The sequence below is a fragment of the Stegostoma tigrinum genome, chromosome 21 (genome assembly GCF_030684315.1).
Source record: "Stegostoma tigrinum isolate sSteTig4 chromosome 21, sSteTig4.hap1, whole genome shotgun sequence".
NCBI lineage: Eukaryota > Metazoa > Chordata > Chondrichthyes > Orectolobiformes > Stegostomatidae > Stegostoma > Stegostoma tigrinum.
This window is the reverse complement of record NC_081374.1, coordinates 36608022-36634817: the sequence shown is the minus strand read 5'-3', so window position 1 is coordinate 36634817 and position 26796 is coordinate 36608022. Positions and strand designations below refer to the sequence as shown.

Genomic DNA, 26796 nt, shown 5'->3' with positions numbered 1-26796 from the left:
AGTTAGTGAAGCAGAATCAAATAGAGTGGCATGAAAAAAGTGAGATGAATATTTGTCTAAAGGAGGTGTGAATGGCAGAATCATGAAAAGCAGGATCTGAATGATTCATGATATAATGATTTCAGAATGACAAAAAGTATGTAAAATCAAAGAAAGGAAAAAAGAGAGGAAAATAAGAAATAGCAAAGAAGAAAAATAAACAAAATGGCACTCCATGAAGAATGTAGAAAATAGGTTCAGGTAGAAAACTTTCAACATTTTGCTATTCAAACATTTAGACCATTTCCTGTACTATCCACTGAAGTAATTCGTTTTCAGAAATTTATCACCTTCTGTCTTGAATATAATCAATCATTGAGGTTGGGATAGGTATTCCAAAGATATAACACCCTCTGAAAGAGGATATCCCACCTCATCTCTTTTCGAATAGTCTGAACACTTTTTTGAGACTGACCTTAACTTCTCATAGTCAAGTTCAGAACCTACAATCTTTTGACTCAAAGGTAAGTCTGCTACTCACTGAGTCAAGACAGACACCCTTCTTCAAGTCTGGAAGAGTGTAAATTGCCTTATTAAAAAACAAGCCATTGCTCCTATTCACAGTCACTGCACAAACAGAGAAGACAGAGTGGGGGCAGGGTGTAGAATTAAAATGGCAGGTGGTTGGAAGTCCTGGGTGTTGCTTGTGGATTGAATATACAAGTTCCATAAAGCGGTCATCCAATCTATACTCAGTTTTACCAAAGTAGGAAAGCTTGTGGTGAACAGAGATAACAGTATTAAATGCCTCCCAAATTTTGCACAAGTTAAATTCAATTAATAATATCTGGAATTGAGAACTAGTCTCAATGATGGTGGCTGTGAAATTATTATTCATACCAAAAACCCAACTCAGGTCTTTTAGGGAAGGAAATCTGCAGTCCTGTCTTAATCTGGCCTACATGGGATTGATTTATACTTAGCCTTTGAAATGACCTGTTAAGCCATTCAGTTGATGGGCAATGAGTGATGGGTAACAAATTTGGCATTGCCAGTGATGCCCACATCACATGAAAGAGAAAAAAGTCTCCTGCTGGGAATGGGGTAAATGATGAGTGATGACCTACTGAGCACAAAATCTGTTGGGGATCAAAGGAGAAAAAAAGAGAATATTATTAGAATTTTGGCAGGATGGGAACAGAAATGTGAGAAATGGGACAGATGCAGTCCATTATGCAGGGATGTGCGCTGCAGAGGGAAAGGAAAGTCACATCAGAATCTCTGGGATGGAAAATCTGGAAAAATGGTGGGTGAACTGTTACGGAGCCACAAGTATACCTCCAAGGTGACATTTTCTATTTCCCACATTAATATGATATGATGCCAATTATTCATGGCTAAAGAAAATTGCTGTGCTGCAAATCCATGTATCTCCACGAATAGGACTGAGAAACCGATATGTGTGCATCCCTGTAATCACCTGATTACCTCTTCATTATGACATTCATTGTTTTTTCACTAAGATTGATGTAATGTGTAACCCTCTGCACTAATATAGCCCCCTCCCCTGCACATTTAGTCTAATTGTGAAATTTTGCATATTTTAATTTGATTCTGGTTCTAATGAAACTCTCATCTGCTCCTGCTAAAATAAGTGACATGACTTGATAAGTGGATAAGGGGCAGCCAAATTCTTTGGATACCTCGAGGCTTTGTATCCCTGCACATGGAATGCATGTTGAAGTAGGCTACAGAGAATGAAGAAAACCTGCTGTACTTGCGTCAGGCTGTTCTGGCTCATGGTCTTTGATGATGGAATCCCATCACTCATTTTAAACACCTATTTTCTGATGAAATACTTTGTCATTGCAAGTGTTCTCTTAATCATTCTAATGGAGGTCAATCCGGAACTGGCTTCTTAACTATAAAACCTCCACCAATATTATTGGTTGAAGGCAGGTATGCATCGCCCTTTTGAGCTGGGGTAGTCTGGTTGAGCGGTCTAGGTGCTGGATTTAGGTTCTAGCCTCAGGTAACAAGCTGATGACACTGAGGAGTTTTTTTAAAGGACTCTTCTGGTGCAGTGGTAGTGTCCCTACCTCTGGACTTGTTGGTCTGACTTCAATTCCCATCTATCCTGCAGGTGTATCATAATATGCCTGAACAGGTTGATTAGAAATCATTTGGAGACCTTGTACAGTTTCCATCCTTTCGCTTTGAGGGCTGTGGAAAGATTGGAATTTGTTGCATATGCCCCTGAAGACATGGTCCTGACCAGCTTTCTTGAAACACTGTGATGTTGGTATAGCCTCCACGCCGAAAGGAAAGGAATTCCAGGATTTTGATGCGACAACAGTGAATGAATAGCAACATATTATCAACTCAGGACGGTGTGTGTCTTGGATGGGAATTGCAGCTGTTAGTGTTCCCAGGTATCTGCTTCCCTTACTTTTTTCGGTGACAGACGTTATAAGTTTGGAAAGTGCTGTCAAAGGACCCTTGGGCTAGTTTCTCTAGTGCATCTTGGAAGAAGACAATGCTGCCATTGTGCACTGCTGGTGAAAGGAAGGGAGTTTAAGACATTGCATGGATTTCAATCAAATGGGCAGTTTTTTCCCGGATCGTGTTGAGATCTATGAGGGTTTTTGGAGCTGCACTTACCCAGAAAAGTTCCATTATACCCCTGACCTGTGCATAACAATATTCCTTTCACAGCTACCATCATTGAGGTAGACTGGTAAGTTATCCCATTTGTAACCCAATAGTCGTTTATGGTATGAGGCTAGTAATCCAGAGATTGTCAGTCTAAGATCCCAGGCAAGCTTCTGGGTTCCAGAACAGGAATCTAGCTAGTCTACCTGCTAAACCAGTCATCCCAACCTACATGTGTTCATTTTTAATTCTCTCTGAAAGTATTTTTCAAGCTATTCAGTTATAAAAAAGAATCACTACTCAGGGGGATATGCAATAACTTCAGGCAATAACTTCACCCGTACCCTCAGTACAAATGCAAAGAATATTAAACAAATTTGGCACAAATAAAGATTTTGCATCTATCCATCTACATAACAACACTTTTTCCAGCACTAGATCGAGATTAAAAGAATTTTATAGGATCTATGGTGCTTTGGAATACATATTAAATGGATTTTGTGAGTTGTAACGCATGTTCTAATGTTGTTAATAGTGCTAATTAATTCAAAACCTTCTTTCTTGGAACATCCGGAGATGATGTGTTAAGCTACTTAAAAAAAAGTTAGCAGTTTTGCTGAACAAAATACCAAAATGTAGATACAAACATTATGAATCAGATATTGAAATCAATTAAAGTATCGTAGTGGCATTAAAAATAACATTGTTTTAATGCTCAGTTTAGGTCGCCCCTAAATGATATGCTTGTATTGAAAAAAATTTTTGCATTTTGGAAAAGGCCCTAATAAATAAGAATGGAAAAGGTCCTAATAAATAAGAATCAGATTCAACAAGTACTGCCATCCATATGCCACAGTGGCTTGGTGGTTAGCACTGCTGCCTCGCAGTGCCAGGGACCTGGGTTTAATTCCACCCTTGGGTTACTGATGTGTGGAGTTTGAATGTTCTCCCTGTGTCTGAGTGGGTTTCCTCTGGTTTCCTCCCACTGTCCAAAGATGTGCACGCTAGGTGGATTGGTCATACTAAATTGCCCATAGTGTTCAGGGATGTGTAGATTAGGTGCGTTATAGGGAGATGGGTCTAGTGGGATGCTCTGAAGGATTAGTGTGGACTTATTGGACCAAAGGGTCTGTTTCCACACTGCATGGCTTCTCTGATACCTTGCCAGGACTGACATGGTCTAATGTGTGAAGATAGCCACCTTATGTCTAATGTGAACAGTCTTATTGGTTAAATAAGATGAAATTTATTACATTGTTGGAACTATATACAGAGTGTAAGAATATGCTCTACATTACTGCAAAGTTTGTTGGGAGGACCTAGCCTTAGGTCTAACTCCCACAATGTCATGACCCCTAGGAGGTTCATTGGGAATCAATTGATCTCCTCATGGACTTTGTTGAGTATGAGTTCCATTGTTGACAAGCAATGGCCTTCCCAGCTGGAACTCATCACCTGAACCCTTTAAATGATTGTATCCCTATCCCTGGGCCAGGTTCAAGTACCTCTTACTCCAGAAGTGTGCAATAACATCTCTAAACAGGTTGATTAGCAAATTATATTAAATGATAAAAGTTAGATAAAAAATTACAAAGTAGCCCTTGGGGTTGTTTAGCTCAGTTGGCTGGTAGCTAGTTTGTGATGCCAACAATGTGGGTTCAATTCCCATCACCACTGAGGCATAGTGACCCTCAGGTTAAGCTGCCATCAGTCATCTCTCCATTGAGAGATAGCCCTATGGTCCAGTAGGATTATGGCATCTTTACCTTTACCATGGTCTCTACCAGAAAATAAAACATCCCTTAGCTCTTGAGGCATAATAGTAGTGTTTATGTCTTGTGGACCCAGAGGCCTGGGTTCAAGTCCGACCCACTCCAGAGGCGTGTAATGTCATCTTTAAACAAGTTGCTTAGTAAAAAATGATAAAGCAACTGTTCTGTTGCAGTACAGTGGTAGTATCCCTACCTTTGAGCTAGGAAGGCCTGTGTTCAAGCCCTACCTGTGCCAGAAGTGTACAATAACATTGCAGAGCAGGTTGATTAGAAGACAGGTTTAAAAGCAAACACAAAAATAATAAAGCAACCCTTTGTCCTGTTCCTATCTTCCCCTCACTTTTGATGGTTTGTATTATCCTTAATGGGCTTTGCATGTAAATATTGATTTGGCTGCACAGATGATTTTAGTAGTGATAATTGATAATTTTAAAAAATGCCAAAACAAAACTCCTGGTGATTTTGGTGGTGGGAAGGCCGCTCAGTTGTATGTGATTTCTGGATAAAATAAGAATAAAGCTGCCCTTCATTAGTAGACCCAAGCCCCTTTCCCCTCTCCATAACCCCCTTTTCTTTTGATAGTTTGTATTGCCCGCAATAGGCTTTGCCTGTAAATACTTAATTGGGTATGTGGGTGATTACTGGTGGCATTTAGTAGTTTAAAAAAATCACAATGATTTTGTTTGTGGGAAAGTTGCTCAGTTGTGTGAAAAACACAAGAACTAAAACTGACCTATGAGGTGCTCTATTTTCCCCTCCAACTCTATTTTGATTTAGTCCTTTCCAACTCCCACTAAGCCCCAAACTCATTTTTGATTGTTTGCATTACCATTACTGGGCTCTACTTATAAATATCTAATTGGTTACGCAGTTGTTTTACTAGTACTGGTTAGTGTTTAGAAAGGAAAACAAAAAATAAACTCACAGTGGCCTTGGTGGTGGGAAAGTCACTGAGTTCTGTGTGATAATTCTTCTGTGTATGAATAAAGCCAAAGCAGACTCAAAGGGCTCTTGTGTCTATTCCTCTAAGCTAGGAGGCCTGGACTCAAGTTCCATTTTCTCCAGAGGTATGTAACAGCATTTCTGAACAGGTTGATGATGAAAATATGTGAAGAAAATAACAGGACAGCAGGATGTAGAGGGGCTTATATCTGCTGACTGTCTGCTCCTCTTTCGCAGTGCCCAGGTGTCTTTGGAGAGGGAAGACCTGGTGCCTATCAATGCTCTCAATACTTTTAGAGAAAAGTGTGGACTGCCAGGGATACAGTGCTTTATCTCCCGTTCCAACTCCATTCTGATTTCGCCCCTTCCCTCTCTCGCTACCCTTCCGTCATGTTTGGTGGTATACATTGCCTGGTTTGGACTTTGCATGTAAATATCCAATTGATCATACAGGTGATTTACTGGCAGCAGTTAATAGTTAAAAAAACCAAAAAAAAAATTCACAGTGATTAAGTGGTTGAAAAACAAGATCCAGCTGTGTGTAATAACATTTCTGGATATAAGAAAAACAAAGCAGAACAAGTTTGGATCTGCTCAACTGACGGTCGTGGCATGGGACTAGCTGCTGTATGCCATGAATTGTGGCTCTATTTTGGTTTTCAGTGATAAATGATATTTGTTTCCAATCAGGCTTCCTGAGTTATTACATATGAAATCCTACTTTACACTTCCCAAAAGTCCGCATGATGTCATCACAGTGCATCGTGCCTATTGCACTTAGTCAAGTATTAACCCTTTCAGACTTACATACCACACATTGCCCTAAGCTTTTCCCAGATAACTATTGTTGTTGTGCACAAGTGTATTTAATAAGACATATCACTACAATATCTCCCCCTGAGTCTTCAACTTGCCAAATTCAGATCATATAGAGATTTCCCTTTGTTCTCTGAATATGTTCTCATCAGGCTGGATAGAATGGTAGTTTGTTAGGCTAAAAAGTTAGTTGTCTTGGACAGCTTTTCATTCACAGAGGAAACTATCCCTGCTACTGCAAGCATTTCTTTCTTTCCAGCATGATGAATATATACACATTGTTTATCTCTTCTTAATGGTGTCTTCTACAGAGTTTTCTGCATGACATTTTCAAATTGTGCCAGTACATTTTTGACCTCAATCCAGATGTAGATTTTTGCTGAAGTGGGTAGTTGGCAGATCATTACTTTAGCTTGTTGATTAATTTGGACTTTGTCATTTGCCCTCAACAATTGAACTTTGTTTTCTTTCCAACCATTTCACCTGAGGGTTCCTCCTTGTGTTACATGATATCCATGATGGTTGCTGAGTATTCTTCAGAAGGTAGAGAGATCAAATATTCAACTTGAATTTATCCCTTCCTAGTTACCTCAGCGTATAGTGACGTAAATTTGTCAAAACTAACTGTACACTGTACTGTGTTGCAATCTAACATAAATCATTTGCAGATGCTTCAATTGAGTTGAGTGGGATATATTGTTCAGTTGCACCTCTTCATCTTACTCTCAAAGTTTCTTGGCATTTGGAATCTGCACTGTCTTTAGTGTTGTTAGCAGTGGAAACAAATTGCTGCCAAATTTGTCAAGTCACAACTTTCACCTTGTAGATAGAATTAGACAAACTTTCTATTCCAGTGTAATTAGCCTCAGGGGATTCTACTTTTTGTTTATATTTCATCATGAGCTATGGAGCCTTGTTAAATCTTTTATTGGCTATTCCTCGACCAGCTATTCCCTGATCTTTTGCTGTTTAACCCCTTCCAGCCTTTGAATGAGATTGAGGTGAATACATGCTTTCCTACTCAGGAATTAGAATTACCAGTAGTGAAATACATTTACATTTCCTAGTACTCAGTGTCCTCTATGTTGGAGGCCTTGAACATTGAATGTGATGTCACAAGCTGTGTAATTAAGTTTCTGTTGACGACAACCAGTGTATTGTCAACCAATAATCACTGTCTGATAGTATTCGAAACTTGTGAGATGTTCTGTAACATGAATATCAGCTTGCCAAAATATTTGGCCTGGGTCAGCAGTTTCACTAAGAAAGTTTATGGTAATTTTTTACTAGACCCTCTTCTACCTCATTTATTGCTTTATGTAAGTAATACTTCAGACTTTTGCCTTTCTGTAGTTGTTCCTGCTACAACACATTAACTTATCATTTTACAATAAAAGCATTTTTTGATAACTTAACACTGTTTGCACCTGTGAGCCCACTTCTCTCCTAAGCAATAGGAAGGACAAGTATCTACTCTGTTAGATTATCATGCATGTCTTTTGTGTTTCTTTACGGAAAAATTGAATGGATTCTGAAATTTTCCTGTGCAAAACCTGACCTTCTTTTGGGATTACTTCCAGACCACTGCTTCACTCATTATCTGAATGACATTTTCTAGAGCAGGTCTTCTTTATACTATAATAAATCTGATAAAGAATCTTCAGTAAAGCTTACAACATTACCGTCTCTTCTGAAATCTGATTTTGTTACCATTGTTGCATCACTCCACTAGCCTGCCACAGTAATTATTGAAGTGATCTATGGATTCCCCCGGATGCTATCTGTTAAACGTTACTGATTTAAGAACTTTATTAGTTTTGAAAGCTGACGCAGTTGTCAAAAACTTTTAGTCCCTCCTCAATGTGTCTGTTGCTTGTTTTATGACTTTATAAGTGGTAACATCATCTGCTATACTTCTAATTGTGTACAGAGAGTTTTTACTTGTTCAGTTTCTGAATTAGTATCGAGTTCAGAAGATGGTCTGTACCTGAATAAACCTTTTCTCCAGGATGCCATGATTTTAGTTTCTGTTTGGATATAGAATTTTGATCCAGTGACTCTTAAGGAATGATGACATAGTTCAAAGTCAGAATGGTGTGTGACTTGGAGAGGACCCTGAAAGTGACAGTGTTCCTATTGCAGTTGCTCTTCTACGGGGTAAGAGTTAAGGATTTCAAAGATGCTGCTGCTGACCTCTTGTAGAAACAGTATTTCTTATAGCCACAGCTAGTCCATATCAGTTTCTGGTCAATTGTATCACCCGCGATGTTTATAGCGGGAGAATTCAGTGATGGTGATGCCAATAAAACAATGTGCGATGGTTAGATTCTCTCTGGTTGGAGGTATTGTGACCTGAATTTTACTTGCCACTTGTCAGCCCAAGCCCGTATATTGTCCAGAGCTTGCTGCATATGGACAAAGACTGTCTAAGTATCTGAGGTGTTGTGAATGGTGCTGAACATTGTTTAATCATCAATGAACATCCTACTTCCACTCTTGCGATGGAAGGATGGTCATTGATGAAGTATTGATGAGATCGTTAGGATTGAGACGTTACTCTGAAGAACTCCTCCAATGTTGTTCTGGGGCTGATCTGATTGACTCCCAGTAACCAGAACCAACTTCCTTGGTGCCAGGTATGACTAACCAGCAAAGTGATTTCCCCGTGATTCCCGTTGGCTCTAGTTTTGCGAGGGATCTTTGATACACATTCAGTCATATGTTGCTTGATGTCAAGGGAACACACTCTACCCTTGACTCTGGAGTTTATGTCCAATCTCCATGTTTGGACCAAGGTTGCAATGGGATCAGAAGCAAAGTGCCCCTGGTGAATGTTAGGTTATTCCTTTGCACATGCTGCTGCATAGCACTGTCAATGACCCTTGCCATCTCTTTACACATTGTTAAGAGTGAACTGATAAGACAGTAATAGGCTGGTTTGGATTTGTCCTGCTTTTTGTGTACAGGACATACCTCCCAGGCAATTTACCACATTATTAGGTAGATGTCAGTATTGCAGCTGTGCTCAAGTGGCTTGGCTAGAGGTTAATTCTGAAGCACAAGTCTTCAGCACTATTGTGGGAATGTTGTAAGTGTCCAGAAACTTTGCAACATACTTTCACATTTTGCAGTTTATTATCTAACCACTGTCCCCCCAGGTCCTCAAAACTTCATCACAATGGGTGGTGTTTACTGCACGCCACGATGTAATAACCCTTTCTGATTCACACACAAAATGGAGTCTATCATCTGTTCCATGAATCCATTGTTTTTTTCTCTTAGCAACTTCTTTAGCCACCTCAGATCAACCGGTTCATGTGGTAATACTGGAAATGCTCAAATGAATAATTTTACGAATTGGAAAATCTACAAATTGAAAAGAAACTGTTTAAAAGTAAGTAATGTGTGGACGAGAGGCACCTTTTTAGCTTCTAAGACCACCAGCTTAATTGGAGGTGTCATTTTATTTCCCAGCTGGCTTGATGCTTCCAGTGGAGTAGTGACAGATTTAATGTACTCATGTTAAATACATAAAAACAGTTTACCTGTAGCAAGTCAAAACCAGATTTATCAGGGAATCTCGTGGGTTAACTAGAACCTGAAAAAGAATAAATAAGTTGGAGGCCATGGAAAGGGACCTACGTTCTACAGCTTATATTGCACTCTGGATAGTGAGGAAAATAACAAATGGATTCACAATTTCCAATTAACTGTAATCTCTCCGTAGCCTTGAAACCTGATTCCGATAAACATGAAATGGAGTTTTATCTGCGTGGACAGATTTCATTTACGGGGCTGTAATATTTCAGATTTTGTTCAGTCGAAAGCATTTGGAAGCACATTACACATCAGAGTGTGCTAGTACCAATCGGGTTCTGCAGGTTAAAGAAGAACAAGCTGCAGCCAAAGAGTCAGAAGATGTTGAAGTTATTAAAGAGCTCGACATTAAAAAAGGCTTTCACAGTGATGGTGGCAGTTTTAAAAACTCTGATCTCTGATGGCTCAACACACATCACTATGGAAATGACCCTATTCATTTGAATCCAGGTATCTGCTGAGAATGTACCCCTACGGGGCTGGCGAATCCCTTAATGGCAAAAGAGTAGGATTTATGTCATTCTGTTTCTTCAGGAACAGTGAAGGCGGGAAGAGGCTCAAAGGTAGATGTTGCCAAACTGACTTTGGAAACAGAACCCTGTTGAGCGAAAGGGATGAGTTCATTTCCTCAGGCCTGAAGCTGGTCATGAGCAGAAAGCTGAACAGGAAAAGTTCAGTGAGCCAGAATATGGGGATAGTTTGTCATTTTTTAAAAAGAAAATCTCTCGTGTTCCTGAGGAGAGTTAGGAAATTAATTGGTTTAAAGGTAATGTTTAATGTAGTTACCAATTTATATGCTTGTTTTATGCCGGAAAAATAAAGCAACCAAACAGCTGGTATCAGTGAAGCTTCTCATGAAACTGTTTTCAGTCTATTTACAAAAAGATCAGAGAAATGAGTATGAGCCCATGAGTAAAGCACTCAATATTATGTAATATAAAGACTGCACTATTTACTGCACTTTAAAATTGTATGGCTGTGTTTGAAAGACATGTGGGATCCAGAATTTTATAACCAGATGAATTAAATACATAATCCAGCAGTTTAGGTGAGCATTTATAAAACTACAGTTTAGTCTCATCTGGTGTACAGTATTCAAATCTGTGCACTGCTGTTTAGGTATTGTAAGAAGACCTTAGAGACGGTTCAGCAAAGTTTTATCAGAAAGATTCCAGGGAGGAGAGAGTTCAGTTATGTGGATAGACTGGCAAAGCTGGGGTTGTCATTACTAAAGGAGAGATTTGATAGAAGTGTTCAAAATCATGGGCTGGATAGAGAGAGACTGTTCCCATTGGCAGGAGGATCAAAAGCCAGAGGAAACCAAATTTGTACAATTGGCAAAAGAGCCGATGACATGAAGAAAGGTTATTTTTAAGCAGTGAGTGTTTGGGATCTGGAATACAGGAACCGAGACTGCGGTGGAGGCTGATTCAATCACTGCTTTCAAAAGGAAATTGGATAAGCAGCTGAAAGGAAATATTTCAGGACTACAGGGAAAGCGAAGGGGATTGGGACTAGCAGAGCACTTATATGTAGACAGCTGGCATAAACATATCAGGCTGAAAACCCTCCTTTGTGTGTAAGTATTTTTTGAATCTATCTCTGATTGTAGATGTTTTGCATAACTGGCATAGCCTTAAAATTAAGATGTTAGCACCACTTGTGATATTGACTGTTATCACTTAATCCATATGTGTCTTTAAGGCAGATCCTAGATTTTAAATCTGGTAAGTTGTACTCTGATATATAAGAGCAGTAATGAAGGAAATTCTTCTCACTCTGCTACTCTTGAATTGGACTTTTGTTCAGGTTTTAAGTTCAAAGCTGTGTCTTGTGTGCTCCTTCACCTTTTCTTTAAACTGGTTCATGTAAATAACAGAAGGACAGTCAAATCGTTTAACTCTTACATGTTCCACCATGAATGAGGTTCAGACTCGGCCGGCAATGAAAATTATTAGAATAGGAAAAACTCTCTAAGATGGGCAGCTAAGTCAAAAATCAAGGTAGGTAGAATGATAGATTCCCATTGGTTAGATGCTTCTTGCTTAGTTCACCCATGATCAGACCAGATACAGAGGACAGGAACTTTTCTATGAGGAGGGGACTTTACTCAGGAACTGTTTAATTCTGTTACTCTAATCTTCCATAAAAAAAAATCCTGCAACGTTGCCAAGGCATTTTTTCTGAGGATTCATGTGTGCCGTTGATTTCACATGAGGTCGTGGAGATAGTCCTTGGCCTGCTTCATGTGTCTTGTTTCAATTATATAATAAGGGCATAGTCTGGAAAAATAACATTTCACTAATTGTTTGCTGCCAAGCATTTTTCTTTAAAGCAATACTTGTTAGATTTGCAAGACAATGTGCAGTGGAATAACATAGCCAAAGTCACAGAAGCACGGAAGTCTTATGGTGTAGATGGAGGTCATTTGATACGCCATCCCAAAATGGTTCTTCTAATAAACATCATTGTCAAGTGCCAATCTGCTGCTTTTCCCCAATATTATTTTTATCCAAATAATTATCCGGGGGCCTCTTGAATACCTTAACTGAATCTGCCTTCACCACTCTTCCAGGCAGCGCATTTCATAGCTTAACCACTTGCACATCACCTTTGCATCTTTTGCAAATCATTTTAAATCTACATCCTCTCATTCTTCTTCTTTTTACAGGCGGAAAGAGTTTTTCCTTATTTATTGTATTCTAGTTCACTAATGGTTTGAAAACCATGTCAGAAATTTTCTTAGTCTTCTTCCCTCCAATGAGAACAGTCCCAATTTCTTCAATCTATCCTCATAATTGAAGTTCCTCATCCCTGGAACCATTCTTAACACTCTTTCTGATGCATTCAAATCTTTTGTATAACGTGGCACCCAGAGCCGAGGTCTAACAAGTCTTATACAAGTTCAACAACATCTCCTTGCTCTTGCACTCCAAGTCTCTATTAATGAAATTGAAAATATTGTATGCTTTACTCACTGCTCTTGCCACATCTCTTGTCAGTGATTGAGTAAGGATAAGATGTCAGAGGTAGAAAAAAAACATGAAGCATGTCATGGTTCTTCTAATGAACATCATTGTCAAACCCATCCCAAAATGGTTCTTCTAATAAACATCATTGTCAAACCCTTCGACCCTCTAAGCCTGCACTGACATGCAGCCCGCTACAACTGAAGCTCCCGTCACTTCCGGGGATCGTATCCCTCTATTCCCATCCTATTCACGTGTTTGTCAAGATGCCCTTTAAAAGTCACTATAGTATTCCACCACCTTCCCCAGCAGCGAGTTTCAGGTATCCACCACCCCCTGTGTAAAACACTTGCCTCGTACATCACCTTTAAACCTTGCCCCTCACACCTTACACCCGTGGCCCATGGTAACTGACCCTTCCACCCTGGGAAAAAGCTTCTGACTGTCCAGCCTGTCCATGCCATTCATAATCTAGTAGACCTCTGTCGTTCCAGTGAGAACAACCCAAGTTTCTCCAACCTCTCCTCTTAGCTAATGCCCTCTATACCAGGCAACATCCTGGTAAATCCTCTCTGTGCCCTCTCCAAAGCCACCACATCCTTCTGGTAGTGTGGCAACCAGAATTGGACACAATATTCCAAATGCGGCCTAACTGAGGTTCTATAAATCTGCAAAATTACCTGCCAATTTTTAAACTCAGTGCCCCGGCCAATGAAGGCAACCATGCCGTATGCCTTGCTGACTACCTTTTCCACCTGTGTTGCCACTTTCTGTGCACCCAGATCCCTCTGCCTATCAGTAGTCTTAAGGGTTTGGTCATGATGTGACATTGGAGGAAAAACCCAAAACAGTGGAACACCAGAAATACTGCTTTTCAACCCCACTCCAATATCTCTCATTACTTTGGTAAAGGGGAAAAGAAAGGGTAGTTTCATGTTTCTGTTCCAAAATTAAATTGAAAACCAAAATATAGCATAGCAATATAATTCTAAAAGAGGGACAGGAACAGACAGCCCTGGATGTATATGTGCACAGATCACTGAAAGTGACAAGAGATGTGGCAAGAGCAGTGAGTAAAGCATACAATATTTTCAATTTCATTAATAGAGACTTGGAGTGCAAGAGCAAGGAGATGTTGTTGAACTTGTATAAGACTTGTTAGACCTCGGCTCTGGGTGCCACGTTATACAAAAGATTTGAATGCATCAGAAAGAGTGCAGGAATGATTGTTAAGAATGGTTCCAGGGATGAGGAACTTCAATTATGAGGATAGATTGAAGAAATTGGGACTGTTCTCATTGGAGGGAAGAAGACTAAGAAAATTTCTGACATGGTTTTCAAACCATGTATATCGTACAATAACGTTATTCATTCTTTGTTCTTTGTTCTAACATCAAACTATGTCCATTCATTTAGGGGTTGTCAACTCAAATAGAATAGCAATGAAAGAAATATGGTATTTGAACCTCAGAACCATCCTACATCGGGAGGAATGATGTTATTGTCTAACTACAGAGGTAGCTTCAGCTTTGTTCAAATCTGCTAGCTCTATATCTAGAAATGGCAAGACTGCCAACTTATAACAAGACGCTTCAACAATTTACTTCCACCCTCAACTTATGACAGGTACCCACTGTGGCACCATCAGCAATATCCATGCCTATTGCTAAAATGTAACTTATTAACATAGAACATAGAACATAGAACATTACAGCACAGTACAGGCCCTTCGGCCCTCGATGTTGTGCCGACCTGTCATACCGATCTCAAGCCCATCTAACCTACACTATTCCATGTACGTCCATATGCTTGTCCAATGAATCTACTTCCGTTGCAGGCAAAGCGTGCCATTCCCTTACTACTCTCTGAGTAAAGAAACCACCTCTGACATCTTATCCTGACTCAATCACTGGCAGATTTTCCTATCCTGTTGAAGGCCTCCCATCATTGCAGCTGAAATACATTAAACATGAGCAAAAACAGAAGTTGCTGGAAAAGCTCAGCAGGTCTGGCAGCATCTGTGAAGGAAACAATCAGTGTTAACGTTTTGGGTTCAGCGACCCTTCCTCAGAACCAGTTCTTTTTTTGTTCCTGATTTACAGCAACCACAGTGCTTTTGGTTTTTATTTACAATAACATCATGTTGCAATGCACTGTATCTGAAAGAAGCAGAGGTATTATGTGCTTATTTTCTCATCAACGAAGATGAGCAGCATAAAACTGATGATATTCCAATAGCCCTGAAAGCTTTTCCTTTGGTTTTGTTAGTATCTCAGACTGATACTCATATTCTATTACTGTGTAGGAACATGATTAACAATATGGAAATGACCAGATAATCTGTTTGCAATGTTGATGGAGAGGTAGATATTAGTCAGGACACCAGGTATAACTCCTCCAGTCTTCTTCGGAAACCATGCCATGGGATCTTTTAAATCCATTTTATATTCATTTGAGGGATGTGGGTGTCGCTGGCTGGCCAGCATTTCTAGCCTGTCCTTAGTTACATTTGAGAAGGGGGTGGTGAGCTGCCTTCTTGAACCGCCGCAGTCCTTAAGACAGGACCCCGGCTTAATGTTTCACCTGAAAGATGGCACCTTTTACAGTACGGTACTTACTCAGCTTTGATGGTACAGGGAAGGAAACAATAACTCCATTTATCTAGGCTGAAATTGTGGTCTAAGAGTATTATTATTATTATTCAACTACTCTGAGGAGCTCTCTTGTTACATTCATTTTCTAACAAGTCTTCCAAGCATTTCTTAAAAAGAAGTCTTTGGAAACAAACAAATAGTGGAATGTTATTTTCTCGGGCTATGTTCTTTTTAGAAAATTGATACAAGATGCATGCAAATAATTGCCAATTTTACATTGTAAGGATAGCTGGTATGGAAATTAGAAAAAAAACTCTTGCCACTGTAGTATTGACTGGATTTCTTTTCTGCATGCATTATTTGAGTGAAGTACTCCGTATGTACCACAAGGAACCAACTCCACATATATTTCACATTATCCTTTACCTGACAATGATTAATGCTGAAAACATTCCACTCCCCAACAATAACATATTTATATTGATAAACCGAAAAGAAAAAGCTGGATGTAAATCAGCATTTCAGTCATTATTGTTTTGATTCACATATGAATAGACAAATTAGATGAAGGAGTAAGCCATTTGGCCCCTTGGGCCATTTCTTTCCATTTAATAAGATCTAATTGTGACCTCAACTTTACTTCCCTTTTTCTTACTTTCCCTGTATTCAGAGCAAATCTTAATTCCTTGTACAGTCCAGTTCCATCCCAAAAATGATGACTGTTCTCGGATTATAGACTGGCCTTCCAACCATCAGTCTGCTAACTGTTTTCACCTTCTTTTGTAAGCCCTTTCCTCACTTTTAGCTTCCAACTTCTTTTTCTGTCTGTCACTAGTTAATCAGCATTATTATGGGCATTGTTTTTCTCTCTGTATTTTACTTCTAGAGAAGCTTAAAGCAGGAGAATTGTAAACTCTTTGATGCTGGATATCTCCTGGCTTATCACTTATAACATGAGGAACTCCTTCCTCTTCAATGGGTCTCTCATTCCTACAGTACTCTGGCCTGACATCACCAACTATTGATTCATGATTTACCCTTCTGCGATCTTCCGCGACCTTGTGCCAAAGTCTAAGCTCAGTGGTAGCCAACCTGCCTAGCAAGTTGTGGGTTTATCTCTCTGCTACAAAGAACTTGAATCCAAATTCTTGACTGATTTTCTAGTGCAATGCCGAGGATCAGTTGAAGTGTCAAAAGTGCTGCCTTTCAGATGACACAATCTTGACCTACGTTCAACAATATAAAAAAAAAGATAACGTGGTAATTATCACAATGCTGCTTTGTATAATGTTGTGTGTAAATTGGGTGCTGCATTACCTATTAAAACAACAGTGACTACATTATATTCACTTTGAAGTGTTTTGTATTATCCTGGGATCATGGAAGGCCCTGTTTCAATGCAAGTTGTTCTTTCTAATTTTCTGTTTTGTGCTCTTCATATATTTTAAGCAATAATAATTAGTAAAGTCTACAATTGCAACCCAATCAGCTTGTGGACAGTCCTTAGACTATATGTACAATTAAATATAGACAACATGCTTTGAAAAGGTCAATACGTTTCTGCCTCAATGGAATGTGTATGACAGTGAAAAACTTCAGCTACTACATCTTGATACTTATAAACATATTACAGTTGCAACTTACGACCAATTGCATAATGACTCATTACAAATACATCTAAACAGCCTATCGGGGTACTTTACAGAGGTGGGGAATTACAGAACCTTGCTAGGGGCAAGGCAAGGAAACTAACTCCACTTTCTTTTCCTCAGAGAAAGATGTAATAGCTTAATTCAATGTTATAGCATTGTGATTAAATTGTCAGGCCATTTTCAATACTCCTGAGATTCAAGTTAGTTATAAATATCATTATGGTAATCATTTGTTAAATCATGGCTTCTGTGAGGCAGTATGTTGTATGGAAAACAGAAAAACAGTCATTTTAGCAGCAAGAACTAATGTGTAATAATTTAGCACCCACAATATGAGGGTAAAACGAAACAAATAAAAGCATTATTTAAATATCACTTGTCATTATCTTCTATGAAACATAATTTTAGAGGAAAAAAATTAACAAATTATTAGTGAAATGAAACTCAAAGCCACAATTAATCGAATATTGCAAATACTTTGCTGTTTCCATTTCCTGAAAAGACATATCGGTGAGTGAGTGAGAGTGCGCGTGTATGTGTGTCCCAAACATTTTACACAGAGTTGGAAAGGGGATTCACAGATTGACTGGAGAAATTAGTTGAAAATTTCCTAGTTAGAAATTGCTGGTAAAACTCAGCAGGTTTGGTAGCATCTTTGGAGAGAAACTAGTTAATGCTTTGGGTCCAGTGAGCCCTCTACAGAAACATTAACTGTGCTTTCTCTCTTGAGATGCTGCCAGACTTGCTGAGTTATCCCAGCAATTTCTGTTTTTGTTTCTGATTTCCAGCATCTCCAGTTCTTTGGCTTATTTGCAAAGTCTGCTCTACCATTTGATAAAGTCATGACTAATCTGATTGTGATCTTAACTTACTTTCCTTTCCACTTCTTACACTCTTCGACTCCCTAATCAATCAATAAGCTACCTATCTAACACGGTCTTAAAAATATTCACTGACCTTGTCACCACTGGTCTTTGGGGAAGAGAATTCAACATATAAATGACTATCTGAGAAATAAATAATTCTCATCATCCCCATTATAAATAATATGCCCTTTCTTTTAAACAGTGCCTTGTAGTTTTAACCTCTCCCACAATGGGAAACATTTTTTCAGCATCCACCATACCAGTTCCACTTTGGAACCTATATATTCTAGTAAGATTATCTTCTATTCTATAAGCCCAACCTGACCAACTTTCTCCAAAAATAATATCTTCATCTTCTGAACCTGTAGAATGAAACTTTTTTGAGCTGCTCCTAATTATTCCAGGCTTTCTCAAGAAAGGAGACCATGACACGCAGTCTAGATATGGTCTCACCTATATTCTAGAAAATGAATGCAAAATTATTCTCTTTCCCTTGCAGTAAAAGCCAGCATTCCAACTGGCCTTCCTAATCACTTACTTTACCTGGTGACAATGCTGTGACTTTAAGAAGTTATTACATCCTGGTTTTTTTTGGAAAATGAGATTGAGGGGCAGGGGCTTTCAGCAGGCTAATTAAGACCATTTGAGTAAACAGCTTAGGAGGCCTTGGGTTTTTTTTAACAGCCTGAATAGGTGTGGCCAGCTTTCATAGACCAGGATTTCTGGGCTTTGGTTTCTCAGTATCATCAGACATATTGGGGTCTCAACAGAGTTAGAAGCTTCACTGAATGTCTCCTAGCTGCTATACTCTCTGAATTTTCTCTTGATTCTTTTTTCGTCCACGATAGTGGAAGTGCATGTGAGAATCTGTTTTTAAATATGCCTTTATGCATGGGATACTTTTATGAGATGTTACCGTATTGGAACAGTATTTGTAACTGTACAAATTTGTAATTTGTAATTAGTAATTGTTACTACATCTATCATTCTGTTATGTTTTACAGTTGAACTAAATTATGACAAATTCTTCTTTCTTTGGTTGTATTTTAACTACAGTGTTTAAATAAATTGTGCTTTACTAGATGTTGAGCAGTCTGATCAAGCACATTGCATCTGGAACAGACATTTTACATTGGCCTATAAAATAAGAAAATGTTACGGTCTAGACTACTTTCTTAAAATATTTTGGGGGGGCGCGTCTAGTCTGGCCCATAACAGCCTACATATTACATGCCAGTGAATCATATACCTGAGTACCCAAATCCCTTTATGCTGTAGTTTTACAATCTTTCTAGAGGATTTCTCATATTTGCAGATGTAATTTAACCTATATAAATCCCTTTGTTGACTCTTTATGCCTTCCTCACCATTTACTTTCCTATCTCTTTGTGTCATCACCAGTTTTAGTAACAACATTACACAAGTTCCCAGAATGTAGGGGTAGAGCCAAAGTCAGTAATTCCCTAATAATAAAGGCACAAGACTGCTGCTGGCTCTTTACAATGTAAACAAGTTTACAATGCATTGCAATTTTTAATATTTACTTTTGGCAGGTAATCATAAATGCAACAGACATCACTGCAATGAAATTGGAAACATAAATATTTATATTTTTTTCTCAGCAATTTTCTCTATTTTCAAGAACATTAACTCCTTACTGGGCACACTTCCTTCGGTTTGGGCATTCTCTGATATGCCAACACATTTCTCATGTGTGAAACGTTGAAAAGCAATGCAGAATGGCTACCTGGTTAATTTTCATCTTTCCAACTCAAAGACATTAACTTAATTACAAAGTCCTGACTGCTGATTTCAACTAACTCAAGAGTAGCTCAGGGGCCATTCTGACCTGTGTACGAGCTACCGTTTGAAGTAAGTGATAGGTAATAAGGCAGCATACATCTCCTGACTCCGCACAGCAGTTTAGGAACTTGGTATTCAAAAAATATGAGTAATGCAAAATTGCTTGTACTGCAATAAATGAGTGAACCATTGTGCAAATAGATAGCAGAACATCCAGCCAAGGTTATTCTTTGTGTGAAATTAATGATACACAGAAACCGTGTTTAGCTCTAAGCAGTGCAGCAAAGATCTTGTTACATTTTATGATGTGCTGTCAATGAACAGAATGTTACAACTGTGTCAAATTTAGTAAGTATAATAGTTGCAGAGATATATATATATATGTTGAGTACCACAGTGAGCCATTTATCAGCTGATTAGTTAATACTAGCTCAGGAAATAATTGAGAGTCCTATTGGCAGCCTTAGGCTAGGCAGCGTTTAAATTATCTGGAGTTTCCACTTTTAATTATGGTTCATTGCCTCCTGTTAATAAGTGTACGAGTATGACATGTTAACTAGTTGCTCTTTGAGCCAGCTGATTGTAACATGACTTTTTGTTCTAGTGAATTTTAGCCTACATTGATTGGATTCCTAATGGGTGCCCTCAGCCAAGTTAGAAAATGGTCTCTTTTCTTATCTAGCAATCATCCAATAATTTTGCTTGCTGGACTAAAGTGCTCAGGGAGCCTGGACTACCAATGGGATGAAAATGTCATGGCATTTCCTTGTGCATCTGGTCCCATCTGCATAAACCTGTGGTTTCACACCAACTGAATTTTAATGGAAATGAACCTTTGACATTTTAAACTCTCCTCATTGCTCTACAGGGATATGGATTGCTACATGTATCTTAAAATATTAGAAGCTAGCCAGAGACATAAGTCTGAGACAACAAAGTGTTCAGCTGGATGAACACAGCAGGCCAAGCAGCATCAGACTTGACTTTCCCGCTCCTCAGTGACCTGCTGTGCTTCTCTCAGGCTTCCAGCATCTACAGTCCTTATTGTGTCCCTTGAGCAAGGTGGTCACTTTTTAGCTGGTCCTCCTTGTCTACCAACTTCAACAGGACCAGGTTGTCTTCCGAAAGGCTGCAGATGATTGATACCACTTGATGGTACTGTCTTAGTCACTGGAAACCCTACTTTATTGAGAGGCCAGGGCAGCTGAACATTTAGCTGACCCCTCTGTTCCATGGATAGCGTCTCCATTGATCTCCATCCCACACTTCTGTTCCCTTCTCTGCTTTCAGGTATCTCCATTGGAGGCCATTCCTGTTGGCCACTCTGACCATGCTCTCTGTCTGGTGAGGCACGAGCTACCCAGATCTGAAACTGACTTTATATCCAGTGCTCTAACTAGACTCTTTCCCACTGGTAGCTATGAAAGTGACAATGAAATCTGTATATTTATTACTGTATCAGTGATAATGGGAACTGCAGATGCTGGAGAATCCAAGATAATAAAGTGTAAAGCTGGATGAACACAGCAGGCCAAGCAAATCGCTCCTGAGATGCTGCTTGACCTGCTGTGTTCATCCAGCTTCACACTTTGTTATCTATTTATTACTGTATTTGCCTGATTTTTAGTAAGGCCAAAGATCTGTTCTCATTCCATGTCATGTTGGGAAACCCGCAGAAGCATTGTTAAGTTCAAATGTCAAGCAGTGGAGTGATTAGAATACTTAAGTATTAGTGTTTTAAGGTTCTGTGAATTGGTGTGGTGCTCCAACACTGATCTGAATGGAATTTGGGCCGGTTTAACCCCATCCCTCAACGAAATAATAGCTCAAACCCACAGGCTGTTCCATATTAAAATTCACTCCCAAGTGAACAGAGCAGGGGATTGTCTGATGGGGAACTCTATCCTTCAACACTGTCTAATGAGAAATCTCAAGATTATGTATCTTATTGTTTTGCAAGACATGCTTGAATTGGTCAAGAGAGTTTATAGGTATGGACATTTCAGCAATGGAAAAGGTTATTTCTAGATAATTTCAAGGTGAAGTTCATCTTAAAAATGTGCCACATTAGTCTAGCTAAATATCTCTCAAAACATGCAACACAGAAATTCAGTTGATTCAATGCAGGGTAGATCCATCACCTCAACACAGCCCAAAAATTGAACCCGAGAATGTTATGGTCCTTGTGGTTCAATAATCCATGTTAAAGTCTTCGCTTAGTTCAATGAGCAGTTTATTTGAGTTTGAAGAAATGGCAGTGTTTTGCTTTGTCAAACCTAAAGCATTCAGGACCAATGAGCATTCTAGTGATTAGACAGTTCCACTTTTGACCCCATTTCCCAATGGATCAATTACTGCTTTCTTCATGTTATAGATGTTGGAAGGAATATTATTAAAGAGATTGCGTACGGATCATTAGAGTTGGAATAGCCAGTCAGCAGGAGTGTACGCAGCCATATATCACAGGAACCTGTAGAACCAGACAGCTAGTCTCACAGGCAGTGCTGTAAATCACAGTTCGTTTGAGTTCTGATATTGCTTGAGTACAATGGCTTTGGGGACAGCAAGATGTTAGCTTTAGCTTTAGTGTCAGAAAATAACACATGAGGAAAATGAATTGCCCTTTATTTTTGCCATAGAAAATGTAAAGAAAGTTCAGCTCTTTCATAGAATCAAAGAGGAGGAGGAGACCATTTGTCCATCGAACCTGTGTCAACTCTTTGAAATAACTACCAATAGGTCCCATCCCTTTGCTTTTTTCCCCATAGGCCTGTAATGTGTTCTTTGGTTAACCAAATGATAAAACACAGAATTCCATTAGAATTGTAACTTATGAGGGTATGCAGTGTCACCAATGTTAGGAAAAAAAACTTAGAGGCAGGTGAGTCATAGCTCTTAGTTTGTATGCAGTGTTTATAATATACTTAAGTTTATTTGTGGCTTCAGCACTCAGATAATTGTCTTTCATGTGTTAAAATCAGTCATATTGATGAGATGAATAAAACTGGAGACTCTGTTTATGTGCTGTTGGGAAAGCTGCTGAAAGAGGCAGGATGTATGGAAAAAGTTAGAGAGAAGGAAAGACTCTATGGATATCTATATAGTTTTTCTCTAACTAACCATATTTTACATACTGAGAGGGAGAAGAATACAGGCAGAGAGCATTACTTCATGTTGTTTCTATAATATAGAGTTTTAAGCTGCCACATGCCTCTTCCCAGCTCTTTTCATCGACCCATCTGAAAATGTTTTATTCTGTCTCAGCCCCTTCTAACTGAACATTCATAATTACATTCTCTTCATTACTTTTTTTTGAGTGGCAGGTCAGTTGTATCGTGGCTTAAATTCATTCAGCCTTTTGTGGTGTATGAACAATGGGGGGAGGGGGAGAGCTGACTACTGGGATCGTGACAGGGAATCAGCTACTGTCCCAAGCATAATTTTCCAATGTTCCTGACCATTGGTAATATAAATGAATCTTGGTCTCATGATACCATATGGTGTTGATTAGATAAATTTCCTCTCTAATTATTGTTCCTTTTATAGATTTTCTGAATTGTGTTTGTCACAGACAATTCTTCTTTTAACCCTGAACGCAAACCATTTGTTGTTTTTCTCCTTTCTCCTTACTGAAGAAATTATCCAGAAATTGACAAGACAAATAGATTATTGAAAAGTGGAGATGGCAACTTGAATTTATTGTAATATTTCACATTTGTATTTCCATTTAGCAGAAAGCAATTTTCAATTGGATTCTGCCTGATTGGAATCCTGGGCTCTCTAAATAATAAGACAATTCATCTATGTTCCAAAAATTAGACCGAGGTGAATTATGTTGTTGGGGCCAAAGTTTCTTTTTTTTTCCAGCTATAAGAGTTGTTTGATAAATAAATTTGACTAGTTTAAGCCCAATCTTTATGCAGAGAATGGGGAACACCTAAACATGTGGCACTTTCTATAACCAGCAAAAGCCTCAAAGCATCTTATAGTTAATAAATATTTTTGGCATTGTTATAAATGATACTTGGGGTTAAATATTAACTCCTCCACTCGGCTTTGGAGCAGTGTCGTGGGATTTTCTACATCCTTCCAAGCAGGTTAGATGGGATCTCAGATTAATATCTCATCTGAAATAATTCCATTGAGGCTGGTATCCCAGAGGCTGGTCACCCTATATTTACACATGCAAGTACTTGACACTGGTTGGGCTTCCTCAGAGCCAGCTCTCAGAGTGAGCAGAACCTCTGACAGTTCTGTTTATTTCTTTTAGCCAGGGCTGCCTGATTGGACCAGATTAACAGCCCCAATCCAGGAACTCATGTTCTATGAGGCCCACCTAGCTGACCTCATTGCCATCACTACATCGCTCCCCCTTTGAGTCTGAGAACATAGGCTGGGTCTTTGTTTTATTGTAGCTCCTCCTGGAGTGTTTTAGTGCCGGGTCAGGTTCCTCCAACTCTGCCTCTGTCACAGGCAGCCTGTAACGCACATCAGCTCACCTCCTGCACTCAAAGTGTCTCGAGAGAAGTTCATTCTCCACTTCAGGCAGCAAAGATGTTGAGACAGTGACATTCACCGTGCCCATTTCAGATTCCGCAGTATCTTCATTGCATGTCAGAGAGGGCTATGGAACAGTCGAAAAGACTGTTAAAGAACTGGGTATGTTTTATTCCTAGGTTGTTGGCGGGTTTGCAGCTTTCATATGGTACACATGCTTGCTCAGGACCATCACACCTGCCTGAACTTTATATATTACTGGACCTCACCTCATATTGAACATGCCTCTTACCCATGTAGTGTCAGCCTCTTGTACTAGGAACATTTTGGAAGAAATTCATCCTCTTCTTCAGTCAGTAAAGGTATCGAGGCTGTGATATTGTCACGTCGATCCCAGACTCCAAAGTTTCTTTGATGCTAACTTAAAGGGAGAACCCATGGGATTCTGACATCCTTTCTGGATGTCCCCAGGGACTGGGTATGTTTTGCTCCTACTCCATCTGCAAGGTTTGCAGTTTTCATCTGGTCCATGTGCTTGTTCAGAACCGCCTCATTGAGCCAAACTTTGAATATCATGGGGCTTGATCTCACCTTGAATGTGTCTCTTACACATGCAGGCCTATTCCATGATATTGGCATCAAATATAATGCACTGAAGAAAAACTCTCTCCCCCGATTAGAGGAGACTTATGTCCAGAATTGTCATTCCTGATGTCATTTCACTGCGCCCCACCCATCCACCCCACCCCAGGCTTGGGACAATCAGATTTAATTTGGTGCGGTGTCTTCTCCCCATTAGCAGCTGTGCTGGAGCTATCCCTGTAGTTGTGTGAGGGGTTGTCTGGTAATCAAATAGGAATTAGTACAGGTTGGTATCGAGTGAACCTGTTCTTTCTGCCAGACTATTGGACAAAAGATGGTACGGAGCCATTCTTACCTGCCAAATGCCATTTGACTTTAGGAAATTCCCTGCTGGTAAATGATGGCCCATTATCTGTGATCAACACCTCAGGGAAACCATGAATTGCAAAAGATGCTCACAACTTTTCTATAGTCGTCCGCATGTTTGATGACAGAACCCTATGCAAGTCCAAGCATTTTGAGTGGACATCCGCAATCACTAAGAATGTTGAGCTCATGAAAGGGCTGGCATAGTAGACATATAACCAAGTCGAGGGATTACCTGGCTATTCCCATGCATATGGGGGAGCCGCCGGAGGCTATTTCAGTCCCTGTTGGCACTCTGGGCACTGTCTCACCAATGCAGCTACGTCTACATCCAGTCCTGGCCACCAGACATAGCTTCTCACCAACATCTTCATTTTGGACACCCCTGGATGACCTTGGTGGAATTCAGCTGGTACCTGGCAGTGACCTTTGCCCAGGACAATCGTTCTTGCTTCCAATAATAAAATGCTGTTCTCGATTGTTTTCTGGTCACGCCAGATACAGCATAGTTTCTGTTCTGGTTGTGATGGCCTTTTGTCAGCCCCAACACCACCAGCTGTTTTAGTTTTGCCAGGGCCAGATCTTTTTGTGTCTACAGCCTGATATTGTTAGCGGTGACCGGAAGGGTGTCCAGAAAGTTTAAAACCAGAACAGGGTCTTCTAGCGGCAGCTCCACCACAGGTGCAACTGCCAGCAGGAGGCAGCTCAAGGCTATTCACATTTGCTGTGTGGCCTCCTGGATGATGTTCCAACTTGTAATTGTATGCACTGAGAATGAGATCTCACTGCCCCATTTGACCTGAAGCAATGGGCAGCATGGCATTGCCCCCTTTGAATAGCCCTAGCAGAGGTTTGTGGTCTGTTACTATTACAAATTTACATCTGTAACAATTGGTAGAACTTTCTCACACCAAAGATAACTGCCAAAGCTTTCTTCTCTATTTGGACATATTTGCCCAGGTCCAGCTGGCTGACTTTGATGCAATCACTGCACATCCAAAAGACAGCACCTCTGACAGCACCTCCGCTCACATTATTGCGTTGCAACAGCAGCATAAATTTCTAGTTCTCAAGTCAGAGGCTGAGGGGTGATCTCGTAGGGGTGTATAAAATCATGAGTGGCACGAATAGGGTGAACAGCCAAGGCTTTTTCCTCAGGGTGGGGGAGTCCAAAACTAGAAGGTGTAGGATTAAGGTGAGAGGGGAAACATTTAAAAGGGACCTAAGGGACAATGTTTTCAAGCAGAGGGTGGTGTGTGTATGGAATGAACTGCCAGAAGAAATGGTGGAGGCTGGTATAACTATAACATTTAAAAGGCATTTGGATGGCTTTATGAAGAGGAAGGGTTTAGAGGGATATGGGACAAGTGCTAGCAAATGAGACTAGATTAATTTAGGATATCTGGTTAGCATGAACGAGTTGGATCTGATTCCATGTTGTACAGCTCTTTGACTGTAAGTCCTGGAGGGGTCTTGAAACTGGAACCTTATACTCAGAGGTGATGTGTTTTGTGGCTTTCTATATATTAAAACATAGAACATAGAACATAGAACAGTACAGCACAGAACAGGCCCTTCAGCCCACAATGTTGTGCCGACCATTGATCCTCATGTATGCACCCTCAAATTTCTGTGACCATATACATGTCCAGCAGTCTCTTAAATGACCCCAATGACCTTGCTTCCACAACTGCTGCTGGCAACGCATT

The 26796-nt window shown here is 39.7% G+C and overlaps 1 protein-coding gene across 14 annotated transcripts in view; it reads left to right on the top strand.

Moving 5' to 3' along the window:
• LOC125463012 (tetraspanin-18-like) overlaps window positions 1-26796 on the top strand; it is a 128065-nt gene that overhangs the window by 44750 nt on the left and 56519 nt on the right. For 3 of the 14 annotated variants that reach the window (XM_048553625.2, XM_048553619.2, XM_059653448.1), the window contains exon 1: window positions 11186-11337. The exons of the other annotated variants lie outside the window; for them this stretch is intronic. The gene's annotated coding sequence lies outside the window, so the exon portion shown is untranslated. Of the gene's footprint in view, window positions 1-11185; window positions 11338-26796 lie in introns of those variants that run through there. 14 annotated transcript variants of the gene reach the window in all.